Genomic DNA, 6,597 nt, shown 5'->3' on the forward strand with positions numbered 1-6,597 from the left:
CGTCAAAATATAGGAGTGACCAGTAAGGGATGTACACTTAAACGCCCGTCCCTTAAAACCTCAATTAAGGAAAGTTCTAAAATAATATATTTGACTTATTATCTGCTTAATTGTACATGTAAATTTACTTTTCACACAATCAAAATATCAACTTTTTTTTTTTTTTGGTAAGTAGTTTTGACAGCACCTAACATATAAGTAGAATCTTTTAAAATCTTTACAACAAAAATTTTACAATTTATCCCCAGCAATATGGAGTTCCATTCCTCAACAACAGATAGACAGTATAACAAAGAAAATCAGGACCTTAACTATAATCTATGTGGAGCACCTAATTATATTTTCATGACATAATTTATAAATTCATATTTACATAAATAGGAAATATTTACTGAATAAATCTCCACCAAGCTTAGCAAAAATTCTCTTATTGGAAGTAGGACGTACAATGTCAGCTACACTATCTGAAACTAAAATAACTTTCCAGTGAATAACATCCCAACAATAAATAATTGAACATAAAATAAGAAAAATTTGAAGCAATTATGTAAGTTAAACAGATAACGATTTTTATAAAAATATTTTAATAAATTCTGAAATAAGAGAAATTTTATATAACTTTAAATAAAATCTTAAACCATTTAATTTTCAAATCAAGTGTCATTATCACTTACTTTCAAAGAAGCAAATAAACTAAATAAATAATATTAAATAAATTACTAATTAAATCCCACAAGATATAAAATTACCAAGTAATCAAACTCATATTTGTAGGGCCTTATCAGAACATGTAACAAACGTGGACACACAGTACATGAGAGTAAATAACCAAACGCGGTCGAAACCACGAAACAAACGTGAACACATAGTCCACGAGGGTAATGCTAATCAAACGCGGCTTGAAGCCACGAAACAAACGTGAGTACAATGCTCACGAATAACCATCCCTCCATTCCACGTGCGTTGGCCATCGCATGGGGCTAACACCTCCTATAAACACCCTGCTAGCTAGGTGTATCAGGGCGCGCCAAGGGCTAACGGAACTGCCGTTAGCAACCAGTATTTTGTATACAGTTCTTTTTTAAAATCACTTTCAAACATGCGAGAAAATCATCACCTTCAAGATACAATTCTCATTTTCAAAATCAAACTCGCATGAATACTTTTAAACATTAAAACTTGCCAAAATCAAATTTCATATTCAATGCTCATACTTGCATTTATTAAATAATCAAAAATTTCAAAGTCGAACTCGTAAGAATCATTCTTTGTATCAATTCGATAATTACCAGAATAAAAATCCCATAATTAAAATCCAAACTTGTATTAATAAAATTATCAAATCTGGTATCTTTACAAAAATAAAATACTTTAATCAATAAAATATCCAATAATCACATTGTTGTTGAAAAAAAAATTTGTATAAAAATGTAATATTTCGGTAAAATTTTATTGGAATATCAGTTGGGACACTATCCACTTACTTGATAAACATCCAAAATAATAGTTTGTGCCTCATAAACCTCTCAATTTTCCTTTAACTATTTTATTACCCAGACAAGAATAACAATAAATTTCTTTAACAATAACCCAAATAAATAAAACTACATCAATTATTCAACAACCTAATGTCTTGCCTAATGCATAATGAAGTTTGACTTATCCTTAAGCCACCAGTCATTTAAAATTTACATCCTTATTTTTATTTTTATTTTTCAAACCTAACATGTGCTTTTAGGCAAATTCTTTGATGATTTTCCTAACTTTAGTATAGAAAATAACTAGCTCTCGTATTGTCATGTAATCCATGATACCTTCATCCCACTTGGTTATCTCAATAGATTGAAATATCATCTCTTGTTCAAATACTTCCAATCACCAATTTTAAAATTTATGCCGCTTCCCAATAACTCAATTCCTCATTAACAATCAATTTAAACTCAAAGAAGACCAAACCTCAATTTATTTATTTATTTATTTATTTATTTATTTATTTATTATTAATTTTTCAATCCATTCAATACTTTTCTTGCTCACTTCTCTGTCCAATCATACAGCTCTCAAAAATTCAACTAATAACACATTAGCTTTATAATTGACAAAATCTCTTGTAACATTCAAATTAAACTCACAAGTAATTAGCGTCCGAACCAACTATGCTTTATGAGAATTATTGACATTTAAGGAAAAAAATCATCAACAATCAAGACTTCCCCTAACAAACATTTATCCAATACCTTGTAGGCACCAATATTCAAATTTTAATACTAAGTTCTTCCTTCATATCCGATCCTACAATTCCTTCAACATTTGTACAGCATCAATACATAACTTATTCAAGCATCCAAAGTTTATTCCCTCCACAAGATTAATATGATTTAAATACAATTCAAGCCCATGCTACTTTCTCTTCTTCCATGACCAAAATTCTAGCTTGCTTAATCGCACTGTGACTGCCTCCAAATAAATTCACACAGCACATTGAACAGAAAATAAATATAAATTTGCACCAATCATTCTCTCACACACACATAGAATCAGCAAGGAGGAACAAATTACAACATCACCCATAAAAACACACGCACACAGGGGATTCAACGGAGGGAAAAATTTTAAGCTGCTGCCCAAATTCAACCACGACAGAAATGGTATAAAAAAGAAGAAACCAACAGAAACAACGGAGGTGGAAAATCATGAACCAACAATAGTGCCCACAGCCACACCGAACCAGTGAGAACAGCGATAATACAGGGAAGGAGAAAAATTTCGACAACCATGCTCAAAAGTGGAGATTCACGGCAAGCACAGATCAAGGAAAGAAAAAGATGAAATTCAACACAGAACAGGGGAGGGAAGAACTCACGGTTTGCACCACAACGCTGTGGTTCTGGGCGAACATCTCCGCAACAGCAAGCGGAACTCCTATTCTCATCAATACCATGTTGAATAGCAAAAGGACAGAGGTGCTGGATCGAATGACTTGAAGCTTCTGATCAATGGATCTCTCTTGCTCTCAGACGAAAGAAAAGTTTCTATAACACCCACGACAGAGAAACGAACAGAGGCGAAGGAGCAAAGAACAGAAGGGAAGGAGAATATCACTGGTGACCCACATCACCGATGATGAGCTGGACGGTGGAGTGAAGAGTTGGGATGGTCGAAATTTCTAGATGAAAAGTTGAAGTCTCTCTCTCCTCTGGTTTGTAGCTCACCGACAAAGAGGGAAACAAAAATAATGTATATGTGAGAGTTGATGGGAAAATTACAAATGAAGACCCTTCAGATTTTTTTTTATATTATTAATATTATATTCTAAAAAAATGCAAAGACATTTTAACACTTTCTCCCAATAAAAAAAATAAATTAATATTTAATTTAAGTAAGATTTTAAATTTTAAATCTTCATATAAATAGCCAATATCAATTTCACTAAACTTCTATTCCTCACTTGTCCTAAAATTATGATAAATAAATTAAATATTAATTAAAAAAAATTTATTTAATTTTTAAAATTTTGGATCGTTACATCCGATGTGAGTTGCAGTAATTTGAAAAGTAAAATATGAGCAGTGAACAATTTTTTCTTATGGATTTTCACATGAAGATTTTATATACTACTGTTGCATGGAAATTTTTTTTTACGCAGTTTCTTTTAATTATTCGTCTTTGCCCTCATGATGCTTCTAATAAAATAAAAAAAGGGGATAGAACAAAAAAAAAAATTTGAAAAGGGCATAACGGTTTACTGATTTATCTTTAAGGATAAGTTGAAGGGTAAGCATATCCCACTCAAAGCTTTCAGGGTGAGATGTTTATGGTGTTGTAGAAATCAACAAACTTATAAGAGCTATTTCACAGCGCACGAACTTTTACTTTTTCCCTTTGATTTCCAAAACACAACTGGTTGAGCTACTTGATCTTATTATCTTAGTAAGCTCTGTCATTTTATGTCCACACCTTGCGTTACGGGCACGTTTAGGGAAGTCAATTTTCTTGCATTAACAATTGCCACTTGCCAGCACAGTTTTTTTTTTATTGAGAAATATTTTTTTTCCTCTAAATCTGTGTGAATTTAAAAACGAATTCAAGTCTGTGTTCTCCCACCACTATTTAGAACTATTAAAAAACGAGATTGTTGAACTGATCATTCGACGTAATTAAAGGGAATCTTTTCAATAAGTGTTCATCGTGTTTGTTAAACTAATATCAAATGATTCCATAATGTTGTTATCATTCAATTCAAATGAAGCTTCCCGTGTACCAAAAAATAAATAGATAAATGAAGCTTAAATTGAGCTGAAAACGTGCATTTTTAGATTATTTTAGTTTGATAATGTTATTTTTGCTTGGGCATGGCATGACTCCCTAGAATTTGTTCGACGTTTAGAACCAAGTTTGGTCAGCATATATTCTGCTATTTTAGTGTCGTTTAATTTATTGTAAGAACCAAACAAAGATTCTAATGACAAGGATCCACTCTATAGACTATAGCGACTGCTTTCTGATGTGGAAAAGTTTTCAAGCCAAATAAAAAAATATATATTTGCTTGACCATTGACCAACTTAGAAACTTGGGTTTACTAAAGTACAGTTATATATATGTGTGCGCGCGCGCGCGCACGGAGAAATGATCAACCCTTTGAAGTTCATTTTTGTGTGATACATGCATACATACATACATATAATTACATACATACATACATACATACATACATACATATATATATATATATATATATATTTATTGTATACACCATTCAAACAACCAGGACATTTAGTTTTTATATAAAACCTTAGAACCACAGCTAAGCTAACCTAGTTGTAATTTAACAAAACCTGTCTAAGCAAACCTAGCTGCGGTTTTGTCGAATTGCTGATAGGTTTGCTAAAAACTAGCATTGATCAATAGATTACCACAATTACGAATGGCGGTTTTCAAAAATTTGCATTTAGTTCATGTCCTATTTAAAATTTTCAAGCACAACCATGTAGAAATATCTGTTCTGGTTTTCAAAATCGTAAGTAGATAGGGCTACAAGTCTCATGATTAAGTTCATGGTCATTCTTTTAGTGGTCCCTTCTCAACTCTCAAAGTTCAATAATAAATTTTAAAATCTTAACATCATTATGTGAATTTTTGTGAAGTTTTCCCTTTTTAATAGGGAGAATTTTAATAAAGACCCTTGAATCATACTTATTTAAATTCAAAACTCAAAAATTTTTAAAATTTTATCATAGTCTGTTAAGGGGTATTGATTTAAAATTAAATTTTCAACAAAAATAATAAAATTATCCCTTATTTAAATTAATATTAAAATTTTGCTACTTTACTTGTTTATTGTCATACTCCACTTGTGAATTTACCTACAGAATATCGTATTGTCCTACTTAATTTATTTTCATTTTAGGTGTTTGAGTTACTTTAAGACAATTTATTAGTTTTTCTACTGTATATTGTTCATTTCCTTACGGATTGATATTTATTGCCATACTTCACTTGTTTCTTTAAAGGGTAAAGTAGCAAATTTAGTCATATATTATTTTTTGAGAAGCATCTGGTAGTCTAAATTATCAAATGATATAAAATAAATCATGAACTTTTAAAAATAGAGTATTGATAGCTCGTCATTAACTTCAGCTAACGGACGTTCTGCGGGAACCATAATGATAGGTAGCATGAATGTCAGCATAGTAAAGGTATAAATTTAGCCACAAATTATTTTTTAAGGAGCATTAGGTGGCCTCTACTATAAAAAAAGTAAACCGTCCAATACTTTGTCCTCAATTTTGACCAAATACTATTTATTTTTATATTTATGAGACCTATAAAACATTAATCTCTCCAATTTTCTTGCCTTCGTTCTCAATATCAACTCCAAAAGAAGAGGTTAAATAAGTTCTTATATGAAGACATTCTCAAGGACGATACAAATGAAGTAAAAACTTAATTTTATTATATATGCATGAGAAAAACTTGATTCTAGGTTAATTTAGTCACGAATTATTTCTTCTACTTTGTTAACATTGTCTTTATGAATGTCTTTAGGTAAAAACTCTTTGAATCACTTCTTCTCAAGCTAAGATTGAGAACGAAAGCAAAAAGATTGGAGAAATTAATGCTTTATGAGCCTCATAAGTATGAAAATAAATGGTGTTTGGTCAAAATTGAGGAAAAAGGTGTTGGATGGTCCTTTTTTTAATAGTAAATGCTACCCAGTACTCCTTAAAAAATAATTTGTGGCTAAATTTGTACTTTTAACATGCTAACATGTTGTGTCATGTGTCATTATGGGCCCCACATAATGTCCATTAGTTGAAGTTAATAGTAGGCTATTGGATGCTCTATTTTTAAAAGTTTATGATTTATTTTGCATCATCTGATAGTTTAGACTACCAGATGCTCCTTGAAAAATAGTTTGTGGCTAAATTTACACCTTTATCCTTTTTGAAAAAAGAAAAGAAGAAGAAGAAAAACACTATCTCTACTAGTCTACTCTAATCCATAATACCCAATTACTTTATTCATTTTAGCTTCCATATAACCTGTATATTTTAAAATAAAGAGGGATATATATATATATATATATATGATAAATC

The sequence above is a fragment of the Prosopis cineraria genome, unplaced genomic scaffold (assembly GCF_029017545.1).
Source record: "Prosopis cineraria cultivar Desert tree isolate PC_DT_omini unplaced genomic scaffold, ASM2901754v1 PC11, whole genome shotgun sequence".
Taxonomy (NCBI): domain Eukaryota; kingdom Viridiplantae; phylum Streptophyta; class Magnoliopsida; order Fabales; family Fabaceae; genus Prosopis; species Prosopis cineraria.